Source organism: Alligator sinensis, unplaced genomic scaffold (genome assembly GCF_000455745.1).
Source record: "Alligator sinensis unplaced genomic scaffold, ASM45574v1 scaffold1021_1, whole genome shotgun sequence".
Classification (NCBI taxonomy): domain Eukaryota; kingdom Metazoa; phylum Chordata; order Crocodylia; family Alligatoridae; genus Alligator; species Alligator sinensis.
The window spans coordinates 1,830,153-1,838,298 of record NW_005842185.1 but is presented as its reverse complement, the minus strand read 5'-3'; positions in this window follow the sequence as shown (position 1 = coordinate 1,838,298).

The following is an 8,146-nucleotide window of genomic DNA, read 5'->3' as shown; positions in this document are numbered from 1 at the left end:
AGGAATGCCTGAAATCCAAAAAAGAGTCATACACCCAGTGGAAGGGAGGGACTATCACCAAAGAGTAGTATTCCTCCATCGCTTGGGCTTGTAGGGGGGCTGTTAGGAAAGCTAAGGCAGATATGGAACTAGTGCTAGTATCAAGGATCAAGGACAACAAAAAGTCCTTTTTTAAATACATAGGGAGTATGAAGAAAGCACCAGGTAATGTGGGGCCCCTGTGGGATACGCTTGGCAATCTGGTGGTTGCACCAGAGGAAAAGGCAGACCTTTTTAACAATTTCTTTGTCTCCATTTTTTTGTGCAGGGACCAGGACTCCCCCACTGAGATTCAGGATGGACTCAGGAGAGACTCTGACAGGGCTAGGGTCAGGGAGGACTGAGTTAGGGAACTTCTGGAGGGGTTGGACGTATTCAAATCAGCAAGTCCAGATGGTGCTGAAGGAATTGGCAGAGGTTATTGAGGGGGCCCTGGCACGGTTTTATGAGCACTTGCGGTGCTCTGGCCAAGTGCCAGACGACTGGAGGAAGGCCAATGTGGTCCCCATTTTCAAAAAAGGGCTGACGGAGGACCCGGGCAACTATAGGCCCGTTAGTCTTACTTCAATCCTAGGGAAGCTCTTGGAGAAAATTATCCAGGAGCACATCTGGGAAGGACTAGCAGCGGGGATGAGACTCAGGGTCAACCAGCATGAGTTCATTAGGGGCAGGTCCTGTCAGACCAACCTGATTGCCTTCTATGATCAGGTCACAAAATCATTGGATGCAGGTGTCACGGTGGATGTAGTCTTTCTGGGCTTCAGGAAGGCCTTTGACTGTCTCCCACCCCATTCTCATTAAAAAGCTAGGCAACTGTGGCATTGATGCCTACACAGTCAGATGGGTCGCAAATTGGCTGAGGGACTGCACCCAGAGAGTGGTGGTGGTGGATGAGTCATATTCAACCTGGAGGGATGTGGGCAGTGGGGTCCTCCAGGGCTCAGTCCTTGGGGCCACACTGTTTAATCTCTTTACTAGTGACTTGGACAAGGGGGTGAAAAGCACCCTGCTCAAATTCATTGACATCACCAAGATCTGGGGTGAGGTGGGCAGACTAGAAGGGAGGAAAAGGATATAGCTGGACCTGGACAGGTTACAGGGGTGGGCAAATGAGAATAGGATGGGATTCAATACTGACAAGTGCAGGGTGCTGCACTTGGGCAGTAAGAACCAGCAGCATGCCTATAGGCTGGGGGACTCCTTTCTTTAAAGCACAGTGGCAGAAAGAGACCTTGGAGTCGTTATCGATTCCAAAATGAACATGAGCCACAAATGTGAGGACGCGGTCAGGAAGGCCAACCACACCTTGTCACGCATCCACAGATGTATCACAAACAGGGCCAAGGAGGTGACCCTCCCCCTCTATGTGACACTGGTCAGGCCATAGTTGGAGTACTGCATCCAGTTCTGGGCGCCGCACTTTAGGAGAGATGTAGCCAGTATTGAGATTGAGAGGGTCCAGAGGAGGGCCACTTGCATGATCTGGTGGCAGCAGGGCAGACCCTATGAGGAGAGGCTACGGGACCTGAACCTGTTCAGCCTTCACAAGAGAAGGCTGAGAGGGGACCTGGTGACCATCTACAAGCTTACCCGGGAGGGGACCAGCAGGGAATGAGAAAGACCCTGTTCACCTGAGCACCTCCTGGAGTAACAAGGAATAACGGCCATAAGTTGTTTAAGAGTAGGTTCAGGCTGGACATTAGAAGACACTATTTCACAGTCAGGGCAGCTAGGATCTGGAACCAACTTCCAAGGGAAGTGGTTCTGGCTCCTACCTTGGGGGTCTTTAAGAGGAGGCTTGACAGTTACCTAGCTGGGGTCATATAAGCCCAGTATTCTCTCCTGCCCAGGGCAGGGGGTCGGACTTGATGAGCTACTTAGGTCCCTTCCAACCCTACATCTATAAATCTATGAATCTTTTACATCATTGAATCACTAAAGAATCATGCAGATATAACAGGTCCATCATAATGGTTTGTATAAAGATCCTTTGATATTGATATGATTGCTATGTTTGTCTGTATTGTCAGTGTCATAAAAGCAGCAAAGTCTAGGATAGGGGCAGGAAAAGTCCAGCTCAACTTGCTGGACTGGGCCTGTGGCAGACTCCATTTCCCAGCATCCCCTGCCTAGATAACTACAGCCAGTTTCCATGGAGATCCCAGCAGCGGCAGGGCCATGACAGTGTGGGGCCAGGGTTTCCATGGAGACAGGCCTCAGCAGCAATGGCAGGTCATGGTTGAGTGAGGAGCTGCTCCAGGGTGGGATCTTGTGATGGTGACAGTGTGGTCCAGAGCCAGGGCAGAACTGCAATCTACTGCTCACACGCCCCCAGCAGGGGTATGCAGGTAGTGGATCATGGCTCTGCCCTGGCTCTGGACCATGCTGTCACCACCACAAGATCCTGACTCTGGAGCAGCTCCCTGTCCTGCCACCACTGCTGGGACTGGTCTCCATGGAAACCCTGGCCCCATACTGTCAAGGCCCGCTGCTGCTGGGGTCTCCATGGAAACTGGCTGCAGTGATTCAGGCAGGGGCTGCTGGGAAATGGAGTCTGGCCACTGGCTGGATCCACCATTTTACCCCTGGTTTAAAAACAAATCATTTTATGGTACGCTATGAACCAAATCATTTTATGCTATGACCACTTTGCTCAAGCCCTTCTTCAGTTAGCACTGTCTGCTTATGTACTATGACCCCTCTTCTGAGTGCACTGGAAAACTGTTACAGGAATACTCTATATCTTTGTATGTTAATAGTTAAAGGTGAGCGTGGATGATGCCTAGGAAGATACCTTGTTCCCAGCTTTTAACAAGATTTTTAAAATTCTGAATGATGCCCCTCTCTCAGCCTGTCCTTATGAGTCATTTCCCCCAGCCCCCTCACCATTTTTGTCGCCCTCCGCTGGACTCTCTAATTTATCCACATCCTTTCTGTAGTGGGGGCCCCAAAACTGAACACAGTACTCCAGGTGTGCCCTGACCAGTACTGAATGGAGCGGAATAAACACTTCCATGGATCTATTGGCAACACTCCTGCCAATGTAACCCAGTAAGCTGTTAGCTTTCTTGGCAACGAGGGCACTGTGCTGACTCATATTCATCTTATTGTCCACTGTAACCTCATGGTCCTTTTCTGCAGAGATGCTGCTTAGCCAGTCAGTCTCCAGCCTGTACCAGTTCATGGCATTGTTCTGTCCTAAGTGCAGGACTTTGAACCTCATGAGATCTCTTTTGATCCAATCCTCCTATTTGTCTAGGTCTCTTTGAATCCCAGCCCTAGCTTCCAGCATATCTACTAATCCCCTCAGCCTGGTGTCATTAATGAAGTTATTGAAAAAAAGTGGCCCCAAAACTGACCCCTAGGGCATGCCACTTGATACCAGCTGCCAACTAGACATTGTGCCATTGATTACTACCCTTTGAGCCCAACTATTCAAATAAGTAAATACAGTCACAAATGAATCATGAGAGTAGTTTAAGTGCCATATAAACTTATTTTACAGGATCTTTAAGAGAAATAAAACAACCACATCTAGCATCGACTTTGAAAAGATAAATCCAGTTTTATTTGGAATGGATACATCACTAGAGTAGAACTTGCATTGTACCAGAAACGACACAAAAACAAGTTGTCTTGGATGACTGGTATTCATTAAACGTTGATGAGTTTTAGCATTGTTTTATATGAAATGTTTGGCCAAAAGGAAAAAAAAGTAACCCCTAAAGAAAAATGAGCTAAAAATGTAAGAGAGTTTGACAAAGAAATTGGGTACAAACATGCACACAATGGTCTTTCAGCAGTTAGTATGGAAAGATTTTGCATGGTATAAAGGAACACTTTGTAGTCCACTGTTTGTTTCCACATTTTCTTCTCACTTCATTATCTGGGTTCATCACTCAGAACATAAAACAACCCCCAAGTCACTGTAAACCTTGCTGCATGACTGCAGAGATCCCCAACAATTAAAATGCCCCCTGGCTGATCCTTAAACTGGAAACAACTTAAAACAAGCCAGAAATTACTTTAAATTGTTTTAGAAATGGAAACAACATCAAGGTTTCTTCTTTCTTACACTTCAAATTGTTTGGGGCAAAAGACCAGCACAGTTGGAGATCTGATTATATCATCTATATGGCTACAGTGAGTTTAGATGGTATAATACTCTTTAGTCCTGAATTTTAGCCCAGCCCTAAGCCCATATGCAGTTTTGCAGGCACAGTTTCACATTCAATGGGTGTATTTCCTGAGGTAATTTACTAGGGCCGCTGGGATTGGTTTTGAACTGTTCTTGTCAGAAAAGAACCCACTAAATAGTAACTACAAGGAAATCCCAGAAGAATCCCAGTTCTTCCTCAGCCTGTCAGCATTTATCTTGTAGGTCATTTACCTAAAATCACCAGGCTTGTTCATTTTTTATGAACTTTATGAAGAAAGAGAAATGGACTTTCGTAGGAGTAGACTGGTACACCTCTTTCAAACTGGTAAGAAGAGAAACAGTGCCAAATATATTCCCACTCTGGCAAGGGTGTAAAAGATATGGCTCGCAGGCCAAGTCCAGTCCATGAAGCCCTATCATCCAGACCCTGGTGCTATCCATGTGTCTTAGGTTGGACTCAGGCTGCCAGCTGCGCTTGGGGCCAGTCTGTAGGCCTGGTCTGGCCCATGGACTGGCCCAGCACCACTCATCCAGCCCACAAGGCCTAATGAGTTTGACACCCCTATACTGTGGATTCATTGCTAAATAATTTGTGTGTTTTATATGAATGTATTTTAATGGTTACATCTTTCGTATCTATGCTTGATGTCCTTAAAATGCCTCCTACAAGGGCAACCAGAAGGTCAAGGTACCAGTTCTGAATGGATTAAAGCATTAGCACCATAATCAGCTAGTTTTGGATCCCTATTTAACTGTGCATGCCAAATTGTTCCGTCTTTCCTGCAGACCCTTCTTAATCATTTAGACTACCACACAGGTACATAAAAATTAAATACTTTGCCTTTGAGAATCGGAAATATAAATACTGACTTGCCTAACAGCTTGGCATCATGAAGTTATCAGTCAAATCTGAGTCAGTTACTTGAGCGTAGTGACTGGGTGAGGCCAGCACACTAACACAGAGTAAATACAAGTCCAGGGATATTCTGACATCATTTTTCAATTGAGTAATAAACTTGTGACTAAATTGAGACACCTTATCAGAAAAGTCCCATGGCACTTGTCCCACAACCCAGGTAAAACCAACTGGTTCTTATAATGCTAAGGCTATAGGGTGATCTATGGTTTTGGAAAGGGGAGTGCAGATGGTGTGGTGCATCATCACATAACACATTTTTCCAGTTCAAAATCAAAGCAAAAACCAATATAACTGTTGGAATGTGAATTACTTTGTATATCGTAGACTATGTATAAAAAATACAACAAACTAGGCAAAAGTAATCAAAGGATGTTGTTCCTTTAGTCCTATTTTCATTAGAGTTAAACATATGCCTCTTTCAGATTCATACAACAAAATCTAGCCTTGTTCAGCATCTTGACAGTGCATCCCATGCTTCACTGAAAGTTGTTTCCACACTTCAGTTGATGTTCACCTGAATTAATGTTTTCACACCTGTATTAATATTTTATCTAGAGTTGAAAAAAAGTCTTTGGCACTATGAAATAGGAACTACATTAAGAGGAGCAGCTAACAGACAGCAGAATGGCAGAAGAAAAGATAGCCTAATTAGTAGAACATAAAGACCATTAAACAAGGAGAGAGGATAACACCTGTGAAATGAGGAGTTGAGAAGGAATCAGGTGAATTATAGCAAGCTATGTAGTGAAGTGACTCCCTCACTGCTTTCTGAATAGAAATGCTGCTGCCACTGTCAGGTAATTGGTTTTAAATTCTGGATGGACCACGAATCAAAGGCGGGGAGGAGGCAGTGCAACTGGTTAAGTCTCATTGGGTGTGTCTAAATGAGATGCTTTAATGTGCATTAGACTAATCTAATGCACTATCAAGCATCACCAAAAAAACTACTGGGCTAATGTGCATTAAAATAAGCTAATGTACATTTTTCTAGCACCTGAAAATACAGGATACCTGAACACGAGCCAGGAGACTGCTCTGATTAATCGAGTCTGCTGGAGCATGGTAATTACTGCACTACAGCCAGCCTCTGCATCTCATGTATCAGTGTCCCCGCACTTCAAAATGGCAGCGAGGGTGCTTTATCTAAAGCTTGTTCAACTCCCACCCCCCATTTTGAAGCGTGGGGATGCTGATACATGAAACTCTGGGTGCTTTAATTAAACACCTCCCTCCCCAATCCTGGAGCATGTGTAAAAATACCCACAGGCACTAGATTTAATGTGCTTTAGCTAAAGCACAGTAGCGCACATGTAGATGCTGACTGGAAGCAAATTTGCTGCCAGTCAGTCAGTCCACTACGAGGCCAGCCTCAGGCCACGGACAGAGCACTGTGGTTGCGAGCCCCTCTATCCATGGGGCAGCTGTGGCTCCTCTTCAGGCCCTGCCTAGTCTTTAACCCCCTGGCCTGCCCTCTGGGCCCTGGGGCCAGCTGCTGCCTGGTCCTGGCCACTGGGGGTTTCCATGATGGGGCAATCCTGGCAGCGGCAGTGCTGCACCACCCCAGCCTGTGCATACGTAGATTATGGAAAAAACATTGTTGTTACTCTGGGCTTATTCTAAAAAATATTCTCTTCGGTATTACATAATAACTGAAGCAAATCAACACAGATTTTATAAAGCCTCTGAAAAAAAATCACATCACTCTTCACATATTCTAGCATCAGAAATGTAGATTCAGACTGAATAAAATATACCTTCACACATGTTATATGGCCTCAGCTTCCTTGCAACTTTGCATAGCTCTTTGAACTTAACTTAAACTTTTCTACGGAATACTGGATTTTCCATTCTCCCCATCATCCTGCATACTATTTTCCCCTGGTACACACACTCTCCTCTCACTCTTGCTCAGTTACCCATGGGTACATGCACTCTTTTTCTTGTTTTGTTGCTTGTTTCCTTGTCCATAAGCAGGTTGCTTATCCTAGATGGTTTGCTCCCTGAGGAGCTCCTCAGCCGGTTCCCCCAAGCAAAGCACTGTGTTTTAAACAAGAAAACAAAAAAACCCAAACAGAATCAAATATTCCTGCCCTGTCCCAGATATGAGGAGATCTATTTTTGCTCAGGCCCCTCCTTGCAGCATTCTTCTACCTTTTGTTTGCTTCCTCCTATCTTCTGCTTACGCTTGTGCTTATATTCTCTGATTATCCAAATGCCCCATAGCTGGACTTTCTCAACAAGGCTGACTGTTCCATCTTAAAGGGACAAACCATTCTGTTACACTCTCTTATACCCATGGACACTGGGAAGCCATGCTTTTTTATATTTTTCATTCCCCAGAGACATGTGACCCTTGATCAGCCTCATCAGGTAAAGACATCCTTTACTAAATGACCTAATAATTACCTTACTGTAGAGTCCAAACTTGAAAAATTGGTTTGCTTAGGCAGTAGCCAATTCTTTGAAAAAGAGAATGTCAATTAAGGGCAATCAAAATTTGACATACTTTGTTGTTTGCCCTTGGAATTTTTCTTCAACATGGAGATAAAAAAACAACAGGGCTAAGGACATAAGTTACACAAACTGATTTAAGTGATCAGAAACTGGTTTAAACCTGTAACAGAACAGAAGTTCAGTGTACATAAAATACTTTCAAATGGCTGAAACTGATTTAAGATAAACCTCTTTGAATGTAGTATCAGACTTAACTGATTTAGGTCAAACTGATTTACAGAACTTCTGTCCCTGGTTAAGTTAACTCACAGTCCCCCAGCATCCCAGGATGCCTTGCAGCCCTGGGCTGGGCTGTGCTGTCTGCTCCAGTGGAGCAGGGTTGGCCCCACCACTCTCCTTGCTAGCCAGATCACTATCACTACTCTGGCTGGCTGAGAAGGGAGTAGGAATGGGAAATACTGCTACGGACTTCAGGCAGGGTCTGCCTGGCAGGGGTGCAGCACAGCCCTGCTAGGCAGACCCCAGCTGAGGTCCCATGGTGGTGGGACCTTTACCTCAGGCTGCTGGCATCTGGC